Source organism: Mus caroli, unplaced genomic scaffold, assembly GCF_978045245.1.
Source record: "Mus caroli unplaced genomic scaffold, Mus_caroli_1 scaffold_11, whole genome shotgun sequence".
Taxonomy (NCBI): domain Eukaryota; kingdom Metazoa; phylum Chordata; class Mammalia; order Rodentia; family Muridae; genus Mus; species Mus caroli.
In genome coordinates, this window is record NW_028227266.1 from 17,342,869 (window position 1) to 17,361,488 (window position 18,620).

The following is an 18,620-nucleotide window of genomic DNA, read 5'->3' on the forward strand; positions in this document are numbered from 1 at the left end:
TGGCTGTTGCCTCTCTGTGCAATCCATTCCCTTACCTCGGCTGTATTGCATGGCCTCAGTGGGAGAGGAAGCGCCTAGCCCTGCAGAGACTTGCTGTGCTAGGGTAGGGGAATACCCAGGGGCACCTCCACTCTCTCACAGAAGAAGGGAAGGAGGGATTTGGAAAGAACTTTGGGGAGGGGGGGTAGCATGAGAAGAGGGAACATTGATCAGAATATAAAGTGAATAAATAAAGAATTGAATAAAAATGAAAACAGAATATACCCAAGCTTATGGGACACATGAGAGCAAATCTGAAAGGCAAGTTCACAGCACTAAGTACCTACACCTTTTTAAAAAGTTGGCGATATTTCATATTAGTTATCTTAACATCGCACCTGAAAGTTTTAGAATAACAACACCTAAAAGGAGTAGATGGCAAAAAAAAATAACCCAACTCAGGGCTGAAATAAAATAGAAACAAACAAAACAAAGAATCAATGAAATAAATAGGTGGTTCTTTGAGAAAAATCATTAAGACCCTTAGCCAAAGTAACTAAAAGACATAGAGAGAACATCCAAATTAATAAAACTAGTGATGAAAAAGGGGACATCACAATAGATACTGAAGAAATCCGAAGTATCATAAGGACATACTTTAAAAATCTGCTCTCTACAATTGTGATAAAAAGTGCACGGTACTGGTATAGTGACAGACAAGTAGACCAATGAAATAGAATTGAAGACCCAGAAATGAACCCAAACACCTATGGTCACTTGATCTTTGACAAGGAAGCAAAAACCATCCACTGGAAAAAAGACAGCATTTTCAACAAATGGTGCTGGCACAACTGGCGGTTACCATGTAGAAGAATGCGAATTGATCCATTCCTATCTCCTTGTACTAAGGTCAAATCTAAGTGGATTAAGGAACTCCACATAAAACCAGAGACACTGAAACTTATAAAGGAGAAAGTGGGGAAAAGCCTCGAAGATATGGGCACAGGGGGAAAATTCCTGAATAGAACAGCAATGGCTTGTGCTGTAAGGTCAAGAATCGACAAATAGGACCTCATAAAATTGCAAAGCTTCTGCAAGGCAAAAGACACCATCAATAAGACAAAAGGCCACCAACAGATTGGGAAAGGATCTTTACCTATCCTAAATCAGATAGGGGACTAATATCCAATATATATAAAGAACTCAAGAAGGTGGACTCCAGAAAACCAAATAACCCCATTAAAAAATGGGGCTCAGAGCTAAACAAAGAATTCTCACCTGAGGAATACCAAATGGCTGAGAAGCACCTGAAAAAAATGTTCAACATCCTTAATCATCAGGGAAATGCAAATCAAAACAACCCTGACATTCCACCTCACACCAGTCAGAATGGCTAAGATCAAAAATTCAAGTGAGAGCAGATGCTGGCGAGGATGTGGAGAACAATCTCATTGTTGGTGGGATTGCAAGCTTGTACAACCACTCTGGAAATCAGTCTGGCGGTTCCTCAGAAAATTGAACATAGTACTAACCGGAGGATCCCGCATTATCTCTCCTGGACATATATCCAGAAGATGTTCCAACTGTTAATAAGAACACATGCTCCACTATGTTCATAGCAGCCTTATTTATAATAGCCAGAAACTGGAAAGAACCCAGATGCCCCTCAACAGAGGAATGGATACAGAAAATATGGTACATTTACACAATGGAGTACTACTCAGCTATTAAAAAGAATGAATTTATGAAATTCCTAGGCAAATGGTTAGATCTGGAGGGCATCATCCTGAGTGAGGTAACCCAATCACAAAAGAACTCACACAATACGTACTCACTGATAAGTGGATATTAGCCCAGAAACTTAGGATACCCAAGATATAAGATACAATTTGCTAAACGCATGAAACTCAAGAAGAACGAAGACCAAAGTGTGGACACTTTGCCCCTTCTTAGAATTGGGAACAAAACACCCATGGAAGGAGTTACAGAGACAAAGTTTGAAGCTGAGACGAAAGGATGGACCATCTAGAGACTGCCATATCCAGGGATCCATCCCATAATCAGCTTCCAAATGCTGACACCATTGCATACACTAGCAAGATTTTGCTGAAGGACCCTGATATAGCTGTCTCTTGTGAGACTATGCTGGGGCCTGGCTAACACAGAGTGGATGGATGCTCACAGTCAGCTATTGGATGGATCACAGGGCCCCCAATGGAGGAGCTAGAGAAAGTATCCAAGGAGCTGAAGGGATCTGCAATCCTATAGGTGGAACAACAATATGAACTAACCAATACCCCCCCATACCCCCGGAGCTCTTGTCTCTAGCTGCATATGAATCAGAAGATGGCCTAGTCGGCCATCAGTGGAAAGAGAGGCCCGTTGGTCGTACAAACTTTATATGCCTCAGTACAGGGGAACGCCAGGACCAAGAAGTGGGAGGGTGGGGGAGTGGGTGGGAGAGTGTGTGGAGGACTTTTGGGATAGCATTGGAAATGTAAATGAAATAAATGCCCAATTAAAAAAAAAACTGTTCTCTAACAAACTGGAAAACCTAAAAGAAATGGATGGATTTCCTGATATATGCAACCTACCAAAGCTAAATCAAAATCAAATAAACAATTTAAACACACCCAAAACCCCTAGTGAAAGAGAAGTAGCAATTCAAAGTCTCCCAACCAAAACAAGCCCAGGATCAGATGAATTCAGCACAGAATTCTACCAGACCTACAAAGAAGAATTAACACCAACAATCAAATTATCCTACAAAAATGCAAACTAAAGGAACACTGTCTAATCATTTTTCCGAGACTTCAATTACCCTGAAACCTAAAACACCCAAAAACCTAAGAAAGAAAATTAAACACCAATTTCCCTCATAATCAGAGATACGAAAAACCTCCATAAAATACTTATAAATCAGATGCAGGAACACATCCAAAAGATCATCCATCATGATCAGGTAAGCTTCATCATGAGATGAAGGGATAGTTCAATATACATAATCAGTAAATGCAATCTGCCATCTGTATATTCCACACCCATCTTTTAATCTCTTTCCCTCCTTGGACTCATATAACAGGTCCCCAGACCTTAGCAGACCCTGAGACTTTAGCACAGCTGACTCCATGATGTAAGTACCATCAGGCTGTAACACTCAGCATGCAGACACCACCACCTGCCAAAACTTAAAACAAAGGCCTAAACTTCAAAGTTCATAGTTTGGGGAAAGCCTCCAAATAGACTAGCCTTGCTTTTATGGCTTCTGTAGTTCTGTTTCTGGGCAACTGTTCTTGTTATCTGAAGTACGTCAACCCAGGATATAGTTTTTGAGCTTAAAACCTCACCCTAAATAAGGCTCGGTGCTACACTGAGATCCCAAACACCCAGTGAAGTCACTGTGAGCTAATAAAGACTTTATGTTGGCTTAAACCCATGTCTGAGCAATCTTCTCTGTTGAACATCCCACAATACTCAGATTCCATTAAACCTGGTTGTCTTATTGCAAATGGCATGGTCTCAGTACAGCTCAATGGCCACAAAATACCACACAATTTCCAATGCTTGCAGATTTTAACAACTTCTGCCTCCTCTAATCACTAAGTTTGTTTTTCTGTCTTTTGGTTGTAGATAATTGTGCCCTTCCCCTATATTTGAGCAGGCTAAACAGACCTTGAGTGCTTGCCACAATGGGTTTTACAACCTAAGTGGATATTTGCAATTTCCAACAGTAGTTTTAAGGAACAGACTGCCCATTGAGCTTGCTTTGCAACAGCTGAAAGGATGGGGTCTGTGGGCTTTCCCTATATAAAAGCAGTGCTGAATATTAAACTTTGAGCCTTGATCAGAAACTTTGTCTTGGCTTCATCCTTCTCTTTTGCCCCATCCTTTTTCATTTCCAGCCCCCCTTTCAGGTAGACCCAGTTAATCCATGGCCACTGGACAGCTACAGATATTACAAATTTGTTTTAGTCTGATCTACTCTACAAAAAAAGCTAACTCTGGAGTTGAGTTACAGCCCTCTCTCCAGACCTAAAGCCCTAAAGATAGCCTTAAACCAGGCCACTGGCCTAGAACACCCAAATTATAATCTTTGCTTTTTCCTGTTTACTCATGAAAAAGAAATGCATTGGCTTGTGACTCAGAAACATGGGGAAAGACACAGAGTCTTGGTGCGTTTCAATCAGCAATTAGATCCAGTAGCCAGGAAACACCCTCCTCGTATGAGGTCCATTACTGCCCTTGTGCTCTACTAAAAACAGCAGAAATTTTCTCATCTTCTTCTATCACCATTATGTTCCTAGTTCTGTATAACTTTTGCTAAATTATCATCACATTTAACATTACTCAGTGATTCATCTTTTTGTTGTTGTTGTTTGTTGTTGTTGTTGTTGTTGTTGTTTTGAGACAGGGTCTTGTAACTACAGGTAGCTCTGGCTAGTCTAGAACTCACTATGTAAATCAGGCCAGCCTCAAACTCAGAGATGCACCTACTTCTGCCTTACAAGTGCTGGAATGAATCAAAGGTGGGTACCTCCACATCTGGCTCATCTAATTTCTTGAGAAATATTTATGCTTTCATCTTCCAATGTTTCTCTAGTACACTGCAACTCTCTGAATCCTGCCACCTTACTTCCTTTACCAGATGAACTAGAAGAGGATAAACTCAACTGCACTCAAATAACTGGTATACTCCTTTCCCTGGGAGAGGCCTGCTGGAGACACCTATAGAAAACACAAAACTGATTTTATTTACTGACAGTTCTTATTTACAAATGAACAAGGGCACTTTCCAGCACAATATGCAGTTACCTCCACTTCTGACATAACGCTCATTTGCCTGGGATTTCATCTGTCTAATGGCTGAACTCATAACCTTAAATAGAGCATGCCAGTTAGCAAAAAACAAAATAGGGAACATTTATATAGATAGTCATCACACAGTTGGAGTGGTGTGTGACTATGGCATGCTGTGGAAACAGAATGTATGACTTCTGGCCAGTCAATTTGAAATAGTCAACAAATCTCAGAATTACTGGATGCTATGCATTTGTCCCAATAATTAGCCATCGTTAACATCCTAAGACATTCTAAAACAAACACTGAAGCAAACAGTAACTTGATTAATAAAGCAGTGAAAGCTGCTGCACTACATGGAACCAATTACCCTGAGAGTCAGCCCTGTTCTTGATGGCCACTCTATCTCTGACCTCCTTTCATAAGTCTCCACAATAACAAAAATGCACCTGGCAACCAAGGGGCTGCTGCAATCTCAACTTCTAGATTAATTTCTAGGTGGATCCAAAATGAGGAGCTCCCAGAAGACAAAGACTAAATGAACTAACACTCGGTGATTTCCTCTATTAGGTAAGACATTACATCAAAGACTCCCTTCAACCACACTGGAGAGGAGGACTTCACCAGGTTATTTTACTACCTCCTGTGCTGCAAAATTTCAGGGGTCAGACACTTGGATTCTTATATCCCTCCTCAAACATGCACCAACTCTTCCTGAGGATACATCCCCTGGACTTCTGAAAGAATGGAAGATAGCTTTGACTGAGTTGTTAAATAAATGAGCTATTAAAGAGCTGTTAAATAAATGATCTCAAAATCCTAACTCATATCTACATAGAGGTATATCTTCTGGAATTTTTCTGAGAAACCTAACATTTATTTTAGAATAAATTTTTCCTTAGATGATAGATACAATACTAATTTTAGGAACTTTTATTCTATGTCCTTTTCTTAGCTGTGTCTTTATTGTGCCTGTTGGCCAAACCTCACATTTTACTTAAACTACGTTTTTATGCTTAGAAAGATTCAAAATTTTTACTACATCCAGAAAAAAGTTCCCTTTATTGATTCAATATACATTCAATAAATATAAATTCCAAGTTCTGGACTAAAAGAAATACCCGAGAGAATTCCCTTTATAGAGTTAGATCTATAATCCTTGCACCCAAAGCAATAGAAATGTTTCCCATTAAGGAGAGAGGAGGGAAAGTCTAACTGGATCCAACCAATTAAGACTACTGCATTGCCACTGATGTAGGAAATGAGAAAAAACAACAAACTCCTAGATATAACGTTCAATCTATTGCAGCTGCCCAAGTTTCCTGCCACAGCATAACCTGCCCTGATGATCATTTTCCCTATAAGTGTAGCTGGATATCCTAATCATACTTACCAATCACATGCACTCCAGCTCATAGGAGTAACTTGGTGGACACAGTTTCCAAGTGATGTAAATACTACCCTCAGAAATGGAAGGCTCTAGGAAGCCCTATGGCACACACAGACTTCTGCCTACTGGGAGTGGCCTTTACTTTATTGACTCTTTTATAAGATATTCCACGATTTGAGGGTAACTCTTTTCATCCAAATTGTACCAATATTCACAATAGATTAATCAAAACTGGCCAAATGCTAGAGCCAAAAGAGACTTTACTGGAATATAGGTGCTGGCTGGGAATTAGGACACACTGAATTCACTACAAATGAGGAAAGACATCCCTTAGAAAAGAATTCACTTTCAAAACTAGGACCTATAGAGAGGATGCTATTTCAAGAAAAGCTGAAAGGATAGCTATGGAAATGGATTACAAACACTAGACAAACTATACAGGACTAGAGCCCAATCATAATGAGGACCATTGGAAAATTCCACAAGACCGCTGCCCTCCTAGGAGAGAAAGGTCATGTAGCACTTAGGCGCCCCTCCTCTCCAGAAAGGAAAGGTTTAATTACATTCCTCAGACCACAGGGGATGGGGGAAGTGGAGGGAGAGAGGGGAACCAACCACTGGCCACCTTCGGGTGGGGGAGGCCCAGAGCACATAGACACATTTCACAGGGTGGACCAACCTTGGCCACCTACAGACAAGGAAAGTCCAATCAATTTAAAAGTCACACTGTTCTGCCAATCACATTGTGCCTAATGGCTGCTGAAAATTGCACAAAAACTTGCCAAATGGGCTGCTCAGGGTCCTTCTCTCTCCTTGGTGTACAGAGCAACCCCAGCATGCTGGAACAATAAAATTCCTCTTGCTTTTGCATCGATCCCCAACTCCATGTTGTTCACTCAGTAGGTCTCCAATAAGTTAAGGTTCGCCAGAGTCTTACAGCTAAACATAATTATGCTAATAAAGCCTGTTGGAAATAAGAAAATTTAGGGTACAAGCACTTAATAGCTGTTCACCAGGACTAACCAGCCTTTAGGCTTCATTCCTGTGTGGGTCCAGTCCAGGAAGTTGACAGGATTTCTAAGAGGAGATATGGAGTCCCCGAGGGAGTAGTGAGTCATAGTCAGGGGAATCTTGCAGCTCTGACTGACTAGCAATCAGGTTGCTTCTTTATTTATACAAGTTTCACAGAACAAAGACAAACTCATGATTATCCTAGACGTATAGATTATATCATTTTATCTCCGGATATGTGTTTGATTTTTTTTGTTTCATGTCCAGAGGTTCCAAGTTCAGTCACAATTAGAAAGTACAACTAGAACAGATTTCATTTCTATTATCAGCCCCATAACTGCAATTCAAAGAATCTAAAGAATGCCTCCACCAAAGCAAACACATTTATATATGACATTCTTCTTACAGGCTAGCAGTAATTGCACTTTTAAAGTGCTCCAGACAAATAGGTCCCAGATAGAGCTGTCTCTTGTGAGACTATGCCGGGGCCTGGCAAACACAGAAGTGGATGCTCACAGTCAGCTATTGGATGGATCACAGGGCCCCCAATGGAGGAGCTAGAGAAAGTACCCAAGGAGCTAAAGAGATCTGCAACCCTATAGGTGGAACAACAATATGAACTAACCAGTACCCACTGGAGCTCGTGTCTCTAGCTGCATATGAATCAGAAAATGGCCTAGTCGGCCATCAGTGGAAAGAGAGGCCCATTGGTCGTGCAAACTTTATATGCCTCAGTACAGGGGAACGACAGGGCTAAGAAGTGGGAGTGGGTGGGTGGGGGAGCGTATGGGGGACTTTTGGGATAGCATTGGAAATGTAAATGAAATAAATACCCAATAAAAAAGAAGAAGAAGAACAATAGTTAATAGATGTGTCAGAATAGACACATACATCAGTGGAACACAAGAAAATTTAGAAAGAAAATCACATATATAAGATGAGCTTATCAACTGGTTTCTTGGACACCTGGGAACTTAACACAGTCCTTTGTACATGTAGGCAAAAACTGTATATGTTTGGCTTGTTGTTATTTTGTTTCCTTTTGAGGCGGAGTTTTGTTAAGTAACCCAAGTTGTCTTTGACTTGTTCTGTGTTTATATCCTCAGTCTCTGGACTAACTGGGGTTACATGACTAAGTAACTGGGAATACATGACTTGGCTCTACTGAATGTTTATAAAAGTACAGAGACAATAATACAGTGAAGAAAGTACAGTATGTTCTTTTAAAATAAATAATGTTGGAACAAAAAACAAAAAAAAGAAAAATCTGAACCAGTCTTTTTATGAGTAGCAAATGCTAATATCTAACTCCTTTTACTTATATCATTTCATCATCTATATTATTAAGTAGAAAAGGTTATTTGAGTTAACCTATCTTATTTATTGAATTCTATTCCGCTAGAGGTATACCTGTATGATCCTCTATCTTTAAACAACATTTTCTTTTTTTTTTTTTAATATTTTTGTTGCTTTATTTGAACAAAGATTCTATGGAAAAATATACAGAAAACTGACAACATCAAGGAATGAGAAAGACTCCAATTCAAATATACAGACTACATTTAAGATTGAATTCTAAAGTATTTAAGGTGAGTTAAGGTAATAAATAATAAATCATATCTTTGAATACTTTAATGGCAAGTATATTTCAACACCAATTTTGTCTAAAGCCAAGTCATTTTACACCCTCAAGGTTCTAAAACATACATCTAGTTTATTCTATAGAGAATAAAAATTTTCATTAATCCTCTGCGAGTTCTAATTTTGGTGTTTTTTTTAATTTTTAATATTTTTATTACATATTTTCCTCAATTACATTTCCAATGCTATCCCAAAAGTCCCCCATAGCGCCCCCCACTTCCCTACCCACCCATTCCCATTCTTTTGGCCCTGGCATTCCCCTATATTGGGGCATATAAACAACATTTTCAGAAAGCTCTAAGTGTACTGAAAAAAGAGGCCTTGGATCTGTTACTAATCCTCTCGCCAGTCAGAGTTCGTAAACTGTCTCTACGTTTACCCTGTTCCAATTACAGTATTTGTTTGCTGAGGGGCAGATGCCCCCAAGAAGATGGAGTCATGGCCTCATAAAGAAATTCCTAGCATTTTTATGCTTATCATGATCTCCAGGGCATAAGAAAGGCTAAAATAGAGCCAGATTATTGCTTATTTATTTATTTCCCTAAAAACATAAGGGGCAGTAAGTTTAGGATTTCTTAAAAAGACTCAGATATAATATTCTCAGGAAAAGACATAAATTTAATCATAATGCAGAAATCCCTAAGGAATGCAACACTCAAAGATTCAAACCTAAAGGTGAGAGACAGAATGACAGCCATGGCAGCATTCAGCTCAGCTTCACTAGAAGGGTGTCAAACAGCAGTGCTGGCTTCAGGACTTTGCCAGTTCCAGTGGAAGTGGATGTGCCATGTTCCCATAAAACAAAAGAAGACAATCCTGACTTACAACATGCCATCAGGCCCAGTATTTTGTTTTGTTTTGTTTTGTTTACCAGAGAACAAGCTACTCAAGGGACAGTGCAGGATGAGACAATATCCTTAAATCCTGCTGAAGAAGTATAGCAAAGTAAAAACAAAATTCGAGGCTTTTAGGCCCAGGCTTGGGAGTGTGGTCTTTGTGGCTTAGTGCTCCAGGTGCTGGTCATAAAACAGATAGTGACATTCCTTCACCCACCCACTTCCTGGGTTCAAAGAGTGTTCATTCAAAGAAAGTCACCCTGACCCACCCTGACCATTACTGGAACCTGCAATGCAAATGTGCTATTGTTAGGGGCTCTTAGATTGTTAGGGGCTCTTAGAAACTGTCTTGAGAGATAACCTGACACTTGTGACTTTGCACTTCCTTGTGACTCTTAACTGGTATTTTTGGTATTTTCCAACAACGCCCTCCCCACCTCCTTGAGTTGTGGTTTCTTCCTTTAAATACCCCCTTACTCAGCTACTCGGGGCGCCACAGTCCTCTACCCCTGCGTGGTGTATGACCATGGGCCCGAGAGCGCTCTTGAATAAAAATCCTCTTGCAGTTGCAGCAAGACCATTTCTTGTGTGATTTGGAGTGTTGCCTCTCCTGAGTCAGAACGTGGGGGAGTCCTCACGTTGTGGGTCTTTCACTGCCTGCCATAAAAACCCTGTTTTTTTCTTGAGGAAAGCATAATTCTGCCAGGTGGGCAAGATGAGCCTGAGTAATGACTATTTGAAAAAGAACAACATGGTACACTTAAAATAATTCTGGATATAATCAATAGCTGTGTAAATTTCCCACCTGCCTAAATTGCAAGCTCCTGTCTCTGATACACTGTTCAAAGTATAACCTTGGGCCAAGATGTGAAAGAGATGTAAGGATGACAGTATTATGTGTGGACTAAGCCTAAAGTGTACTTAAGTTAGTAAAATCTATCCGTGGCCAGCTCCTCTTTAGACATTAGCCACAGCCAGGCTCACACTATCTTTAAAGAGACTTTTCTCCTTACTTTTTCTGAGTGTGAATTCTAACAGGGGAAGGGGGTATATTCCTGATACAAAGAGCCAACATGAGGGTACTAGAAATCAAACCCAGGTCCTCTGGGAGAGCACCAACGAGTACTTAACCACTGAATCATCTCTCTAGCACCCATTAAGTCAATTCGTAAATGACAAAAACTAACTTTAAACCCCTAGATGCTGAGGCAAGAGAGGATAGTGAGTTCAAGGCCAGTGTGGACAAAAAAGAAAAAGGCCATCTTCCAAACATTAAAAAATATATATTCTGAACTTATTTTAGGGCAATAGTTACTGTGACTATTATGAAATCCGATCAAGTGCACAGTTAAGAATGAGGCATACCAATTTCTCCATTTTAACTCTTTAAAACTATAGAGACACATGTTTAAATTTAATAGGATGAGCCAGGCACGGTGGCATGTGTCTGTAATCCAGCTCTCAGGAAGTCAGTTTGGTCTGCACAATGAGCTCCAAGACAGCCAGGGATGTATAGAAAGACCTTGTCTCAAAAAGAAAAAAAGAAAACTTTAATAAGATCTTCAGGTATAAATATAATTTGAGTCCTATGATTAATGAACTTCATGAATTGTGTCAGCTGGTTACTTTTAGTGCATGTCAGTGAAGACCCCACACTCAATTCATGGCCTTTTGATCTTTATTTTCCTTCTAATGAGGGAGAGGAGTTTCTTTACTATGTTGCCCATGCTGGAAGAAGTGATCCCCTACCTCAGCGTTCTGAATTCCTTTTATTTAACAACAATTTAATATGTAAATTTTCCATTTAGGCATTATATTTTATAGAACTCCACTTTTTCAAAAGAATAATTGATTACAAATATATGTTTTATGTTGTGTATAATAAATTATCCCTATATACAATATATCCAATTACCCCATATTTCTAACTCTGTATCTCAGGAGTTGATATTAAACTTACTAAGAATGGCTTGGAGTACAGCTCAGAAGTATGGCACTTGCCCAGCATGTTCAAGGACCTGGGTTTTATCCCTAACACTGAAAAGGAAAGAACAAAGGAAAGGAGGGAGGGTGGGAGGGGGTAAGGCAGGGACAATCTATGGCTCTCATTATCTGCACTCAATCTGTCGTGTGCACTGTATTTAACGTTCCTTTGTATTCTCAGTCAATCAGCAGGAGTTTAGTCTCTTCTCCCATTTTTGTTTTGTTTTGTTCTGTTGAAGGCTTTTAGCCACCATCTAAGTGTCCAGTTTCTTTTTCTGGCTGTTAAAACAAATAAGGAAGGACATGGGCCTGGTGCCTCTGAATCACCTCTCACTGGGATGGCCCTGCCCTCAGAATAATCAGACCTATTCCTTTTTTAGTCTCACATGAAAATCTTTTTTAAATGAACAGTAAAATAGGAAGAATCCATCCTAATGTTCTACAGCACTGCAGGAAAACTATGTTTGAAAACCATTAAGTGAAGATTCCAAAATAACTAACAGGGACTGGAAAAATAATTCAGCAGTTAAAAGTACTTTCTGTTCTTGCAAGGGCTGAGGTTTGGGTCTCAGCAGTCACATGGTGGCTCACAACTGCTCTTCTCTGACTTGGACACCTGGATATGCTGGGTCCAGCACAGCTGCAGAAGGGGAGGTATGACATAATTCCTGCCCCTGGAGCATCACCAGGCTGTTGATCCCCAAGTGTGCTGATGGTTGCTATTGCCCTGAAGCTGATCTGCTATCTTTTCTATTTTACTTTTAATCTCTCTTTCTTGGGAATATACTTCCCCCATTACTCAGAACTAACCACACCATAATAAGTTAAACAAATGCGGTTCTCAGGAATGAGGACTGGAGGTGGTCATGAGGCTGTGGAGGACGAGGAACAGACCTTCCACTTGGCCTTTAGGGCCATGGGAAAGGATCTAGACAATGTAACCACAGAAGCCATTAAAGTCTACATGGTCCTTTGTAGAAATTGCTTCTTACAAGATTTGGTAGAAACTGGAATTATGAGGAGACGTATGTGCCCTCGGTCCAATGACTGCTGCATTAATTAGTCAGAATGAACTTGAGGATATCAAGAATAGAGAGTTGTCTAAAGAAGAGTCATGGATAGGAAAAGAAGGAATCTATAAAAAACAACCAAATGATAGATGGGTTTATTTTATAGGAGAAAGGCTTATATATTATTAGAAATTAACAGTATTAAAAGGTGAATACATGAGGCTACAGAATTGCTAGGATGACAAAATAAAGATGAGAGAATTAAAAGATGATATATAATGTAAGCATATAAAAAGTTAGTACTTCATTCTCCTGACTACTTGAAAGATTGGAGATGACAATGCCTAGGGACATATTAGAGAAAACTAGCTACTTTACTTGCATAAATTTTAAAACTTTGCAATAAATTATTTTAACCTTAGTAGTCTGTCACCTTTCTGTTCTTACATAAAAGTAGTTTCTGCTTCTGGTTTCCATCTGTGCCTGGAGCTGACCCTGTGCCACAGCTCTCTATACCCAAATACTGCCGGGAGAGAGCTGATCTCCCAAGAGTGCTGACACAGGCTTACAGGAGGGACAAGCCACAGTCAGAGACAGCAATACCAGCTAACAACAGAGATAACCAGGCAAGAGCAAGACCATAAGCAACAAAAACCAAGGCTACTTGGCATCATCAGAACCCAGTTCTCCCACCACAGCAATCCCTGGATACCCCAACACACTGGAAAAGCAAGACTCTAATTTAAAGTCACATCTCATGATGATGATAGAGAACTTTAAGAAGGACATAAATAACTCCCTTAAAGAAATACAGGAGAACACAGCTAAACAGGAAGAAGCCTTTAAAAAGGAAACACAAAATTCCCTTAAAGAATTACAGAAAAACACAATCAAACAGGTGAAGGAAATGAAAAAACTATCCAATATCTAAAAATGAAAATAGAAACAATAAAGAAATCACAAAGGGAAACAACCCTGAAGATAGAAAACCTAAGAAAGAGATCAGGAGTCATAGATGCAAGCATCACCAACAGAATGCAAGAGATAGAAGAAACAATCTCGGGGGCAGAAGAAGATACCATAGAAAACGTTGGCACAACAATCAGAGAAAATGCAAAATGCAAAAAGCTCCAAACCCAAAACATTCAGGAAATCCAGGACACAATGAGAAGACCAAACCTAAGGGTAATAGGTATAGAAGAGAGCGATGATTCCCAACTTAAAGGGCTGGTAAATATCTTCAATAAAATTATAGAACTCCAAATAGATTGGAGCAGAAAAGAAATTCCTCCTGTCACATAATAATCAAAACATTCAAATGCACAAAACAAAGAATATTAAAAGCAGTAATGGAAAAAGGTCAAATAACATATAAAGGCAGACCTATCAGAATTACTTACACCAGACTTCTTTTTTTTTTTTTTTTTTTTTTTCCTGAGACAGGGTTTCTCTGTGTAGCCCTGGCTGTCCTGGAACTCACTTTGTAGACCAGGCTGTCCTCAAACTCAGAAATCCACCTGCCTCTGCCTCCCAAGTGCTGGGATTAAAGGTGTACACCACCACCGCCCAGCTACACCAGACATCTTAACAGAGACTTCTTCTCAACAGATGATCCTGGGCAGATATCATATGATAACTTGTCTAATCTAAGTATGCAGTTTGTATCATTATCAATTGGCTCTAAAATTATTATGTGGGCATCTTGTAAATTGAAAATGTATTGATATATAAACTGACTGATAATTATAAGCTTCTAGAGTTTTGATTTACTGGGTTAAGGGGATTTGTGACAACTAGCTGCAGGTGGAGGATGGCTAGGGAGGTACAAGGGACTCTGAGACAGGCAAACTGGAGCTGGGAAGACCACCGCCTGGGGTTAGCCATGGAGGCAGCAAGATGGAGATAGGGGGTTAAGGGAAGAATAGGAGTATAGCGTGGGATGGGGCCATTTTTAATATTTCCTGTAACAGGCAGAAGCTGGAAACAACCCAGATGTCCCTCAATGGAGGACTAAATACAGAAAATGTGGTATGTTGACACAATGGAATACTTCTCAGCTATTAAAAACAATGACTTCAAGAAATTCGCAGGCAAATGGATGGATCTAGAAAATATCATCCTGAGTGAGGTAACTCAATCACAAAAGAACAAACATGGTATGTACTCACTGATAAGTGTATATTAGGCAAAGAGTGTGGAAAACCCACAATGTAACTCACAGACCACATGAAGCTCAAGAGAAAGGAGGACCAAAGAGTGGATGCTTTAGTCCTACTTAAAAGAGGGAACAAAAAGATCAAGGTAGAGGGTGGGAAGGACTTGGGAAAAAGAGAGGAGGGGGAGGGTAAAAAAAGGGTATGGGAGGAGATGGAAGAGACGTACCGAGGGTCAGGAAATTGAATAGAGGTGTGTAGCAATGAGGGATGGGGAACTGGGGGTAGCAACCAGAAAGCCCCACTGCCAGGCAAACAAGAACCACTCAGGACCCCTTGGAGATGACATTAGCTGAAATACCCAACAAAGGAGAGGGAGAACCCGTCAAGACCATATCCAGAAGTTAGGCACACACACACCCCTTGAGGGATGGAGCCACCCACCCATCTCAAAAATTTTAACCTAGAATTGCTCCTGTCTAAAGAAAATACTGGGACAAAGAGTGGAGCAGAGACTGAATAAGGCCATACAGAGACTGTGCCACATGGTGATCCATCCCACATGCAGCCACCAAACCCAAACACTATTGTGGATGCCAAGAAGTACTGACATGAGTCTGATACAGCTGTCTCCTGAGAGGCTCTACCAGATCCTGACCAATACAGATGCGGATGCTCACAGCTAACCATCAACTGAGCACAGGAAACTCAAATGGAGGAGTTAGGGGAAGGACTGAAGGAGTTGAAGGGGCCTTATCTGGCATCAATGGGAGGAGAGGCCCTTGGTCCTGTGAACGTTTAATGCCCCAATGTAGAGGAATACTAGGGTGGTGAGGCAGAAGTTGTGGGAGGGAGCACTCTCATTGAAGCAAGGTAAGGGGAGATGGGAAAGGGGGTTTTCCCCAGAGGGGAAACCAGGAAAGGGGATAACATTTGAAATGTAAATAAATAAAATATCCAATGTTTAAAAAACGAATAAAAAGAGAAAACATTTAAAAAGAAACTTAAAAAGGAAAGTAGTTACTAAAGACTGCTGTCTGCTGTACCAGGAAACTCCAAGAGCTATGTGCAGCTACCCATGAAGACCAGGCTGGGTAAACACTATAAGGAAATATGCTTTTACTTTGTGTTTAGTTTCTGTTTTAAGGAAGCGTGGACTTGGACTAATTATTCAGGATTCATAAAAATTATGTAAATTTAAGGATTTCTTTTTTTTAAAAAAAGTTAACAATGGTCAAAGCTTTGATGATGTAGCTTCAGTATATAAAAGACTGGGTTCAGGCTCTCTGTCAAGAGAAGGCAAAAGAATAAAAAGGAAGAAGGAAAAAGAATGAGAAGAATGAAGCGTGCATATATGTGGTGCTCATACATACATGCAGGCAAAACACTCATATGCAAAAATAAAAACAAATAAAATCCTTACAAATAAAGACAAAAAAGATTTCCAATGTTCCTAACACAAAAGAAACATGTTTGAGGCTGCAGACAAGCCAACTATCCTCGTCTGGTCATTACACTTGTACAAATGCTGCTCAACTAGTGCATCATACACAAAAATATACAATCCCTAAGTATCAAGAAAAATAGTAAATAAAGTCAGTTAATAAATATTATAAATAAATAACAATGGCATGTATCTCCAGGCACCAACAATTCTTTCTTCTTGGTATTTAACAAGACAAGTTCTTAAATGGCCTATATAAGCCCCCACTCTACACAGACACCATCAACCTAAAGGGAGTTGAAATATACACAAACTGAGAGCAACAGTGTTCTCAATTTCAAGTTCTTCATTTAAATCCCCAAATGGTACTTTTATATGCCAGGTCTTATACATCGCCACTTGATTCAGATTAAGGGGACAGGGATGTATCTTTATGATTTAGCTCTTGCTAAAAACATATCAGTTAAAAATGCATGAGTTCAGTCAATCTTGCTTTTAGATTAAAGCTATGCCTGGGGAATCCCACTAAATTGAAACATCTCAAGCAAATGAATAAATACAGAAGAAAAGAATACACAGGCTTTACTTGAACTTTATCCTTGCTTGGATTTCCCACAGTCATAGTGTTTACTGTAGAAAAGCATTCCATTTTGGCTTTAAACCTTCTTCTAATATAGGAGACAATAAAATAAAATCAAAGACATTCCTACTTGTTGGCTTGATAAAATGGTCGCATAGATCCTTAGTTAAAACAACTAAGAGAGACAATGCACAAAAATAGGGAGCTTAGGGTTAAGTTTTATATTAAAAACAATTCTAGGAGGGTGATTATCTATCTCTATTGTTTCTCCATCTGTGGCCAACTTTCCTTGCTGAAATCCAAATATTAAAGGGCATCTATTAACATCTTACTATAACCTTGATTTGCTGGTACCTAGCCCCCTAGAAGCAATACTCGTGAAATTGCCGATTCCATACATTCGACATCTGGTAATTACTGAACTGCAATAAATTCTGTCGTGTCTACTTCAATAGCTTCTCAGCAGAGTTTGCTTCCACCTCCAAAGTGAAATAGTACGCATTTTCCAGGCGACCTAACAGAACTGTCCTCTAGCACTATCGTTGCAAGCAAGAGCGCTGCAGTGAGACCCAACTTCTTCAGGAACACGAGTGTAACATTACATCGGAGAGTTAATAATCTAAAGTAAAGGGCATCAGAGGGGCTGAGAAACTCCTGACTCAGCATACTGACTAGAAAGCCAACAGTGAAGAGAACATGATCTACAGTCAGGAGCCAGGGAAAACCTTACAAAAACACTCAACATATGATAAAGCAACTACTGGCATGTCTCCGTCCTAAGACTACAAAGAACAAACATACAGATAAAATTTCCAGCCTTTTTTCTGCCCTCTCAAACCCCAAGCCCCCTGCACCTCGACACACACTCTCCACCTTCCCAGGAAAGGAAAACCGCCTTCTGCTGAGGTCTCCTCTCTCTTTCATTATCATACTGCCTCTGTCAATCCTAACAAACAGTAACAATGATCTCCAAAGAGACTCAGGTGACACACTGAAAAAGGCAGTCCCAACACTCGCTAATACTTTAGGAGGAGGGAGAGGTGACTATTTCCCACTCCCTTCAGCATCACTAACTCCAATATCTAGTATTTTGGATTAAATCGCCATTTTTTCTTTATTTTACCTATTTCCATACAAAGACAGAAAAAATATAGCCCTCAACTTTGAGTCTTCATCAATTTGCAGTCTCATATTTATTTCCTTTGTTAAGTATTAAGCTTCTCCAATTGCTACAAGCTGCCTAAGAATATAGGCTGAATTTTGTCGCTTTGCCATAACCAACTATCCACATATACAAGAAATGAACAAATAAAACACCAATAAATAAATAAACAAATAAAAACACTAATAAGTCTTCCACAATGGAACATGTTATTTGGGGAAACACATTCTCCGGTCATTGTCATTATTTGCTTCAGGATCAACTTTTATTTCCTTTAAGGCCAGAGCTATTTTTTTTTTCCATCAATACAACTCATCCAAACATTTTTTGCAGAAATAAATCAACCCAAATACTTCAATAGTCTCCACCCATTCCTCCTACAGGTCCTTGTTTGAAATCCCTGTAGGTAGGGCCTAAGAAATTCAGCTACAATGAATGAATACTGGTTTAAGGTTTTGTTTGTTGTTTGTTGTTTTTTGTTTTTCCAGTACACACGCGTTTACATGCACACCGACAACTAAAGAGATGGCTTTCTACCCAAATGTAACTAAGTGTTGGAAACAAGGGACGTGCGAAGAGGATGCCGTATTTCTGATGATACACGCGTCTGTAAATACAAGGTGGCAAAGCCCTC

General features: G+C 39.7%; 1 protein-coding gene across 2 annotated transcripts in view; it reads right to left on the reverse strand.

The window, feature by feature from the left end:
• Positions 1–18,620, reverse strand: part of LOC110302590 (uncharacterized) — a 36,132-nt gene that overhangs the window by 16,934 nt on the left and 578 nt on the right. The gene's annotated exons all lie outside the window — the stretch shown is intronic.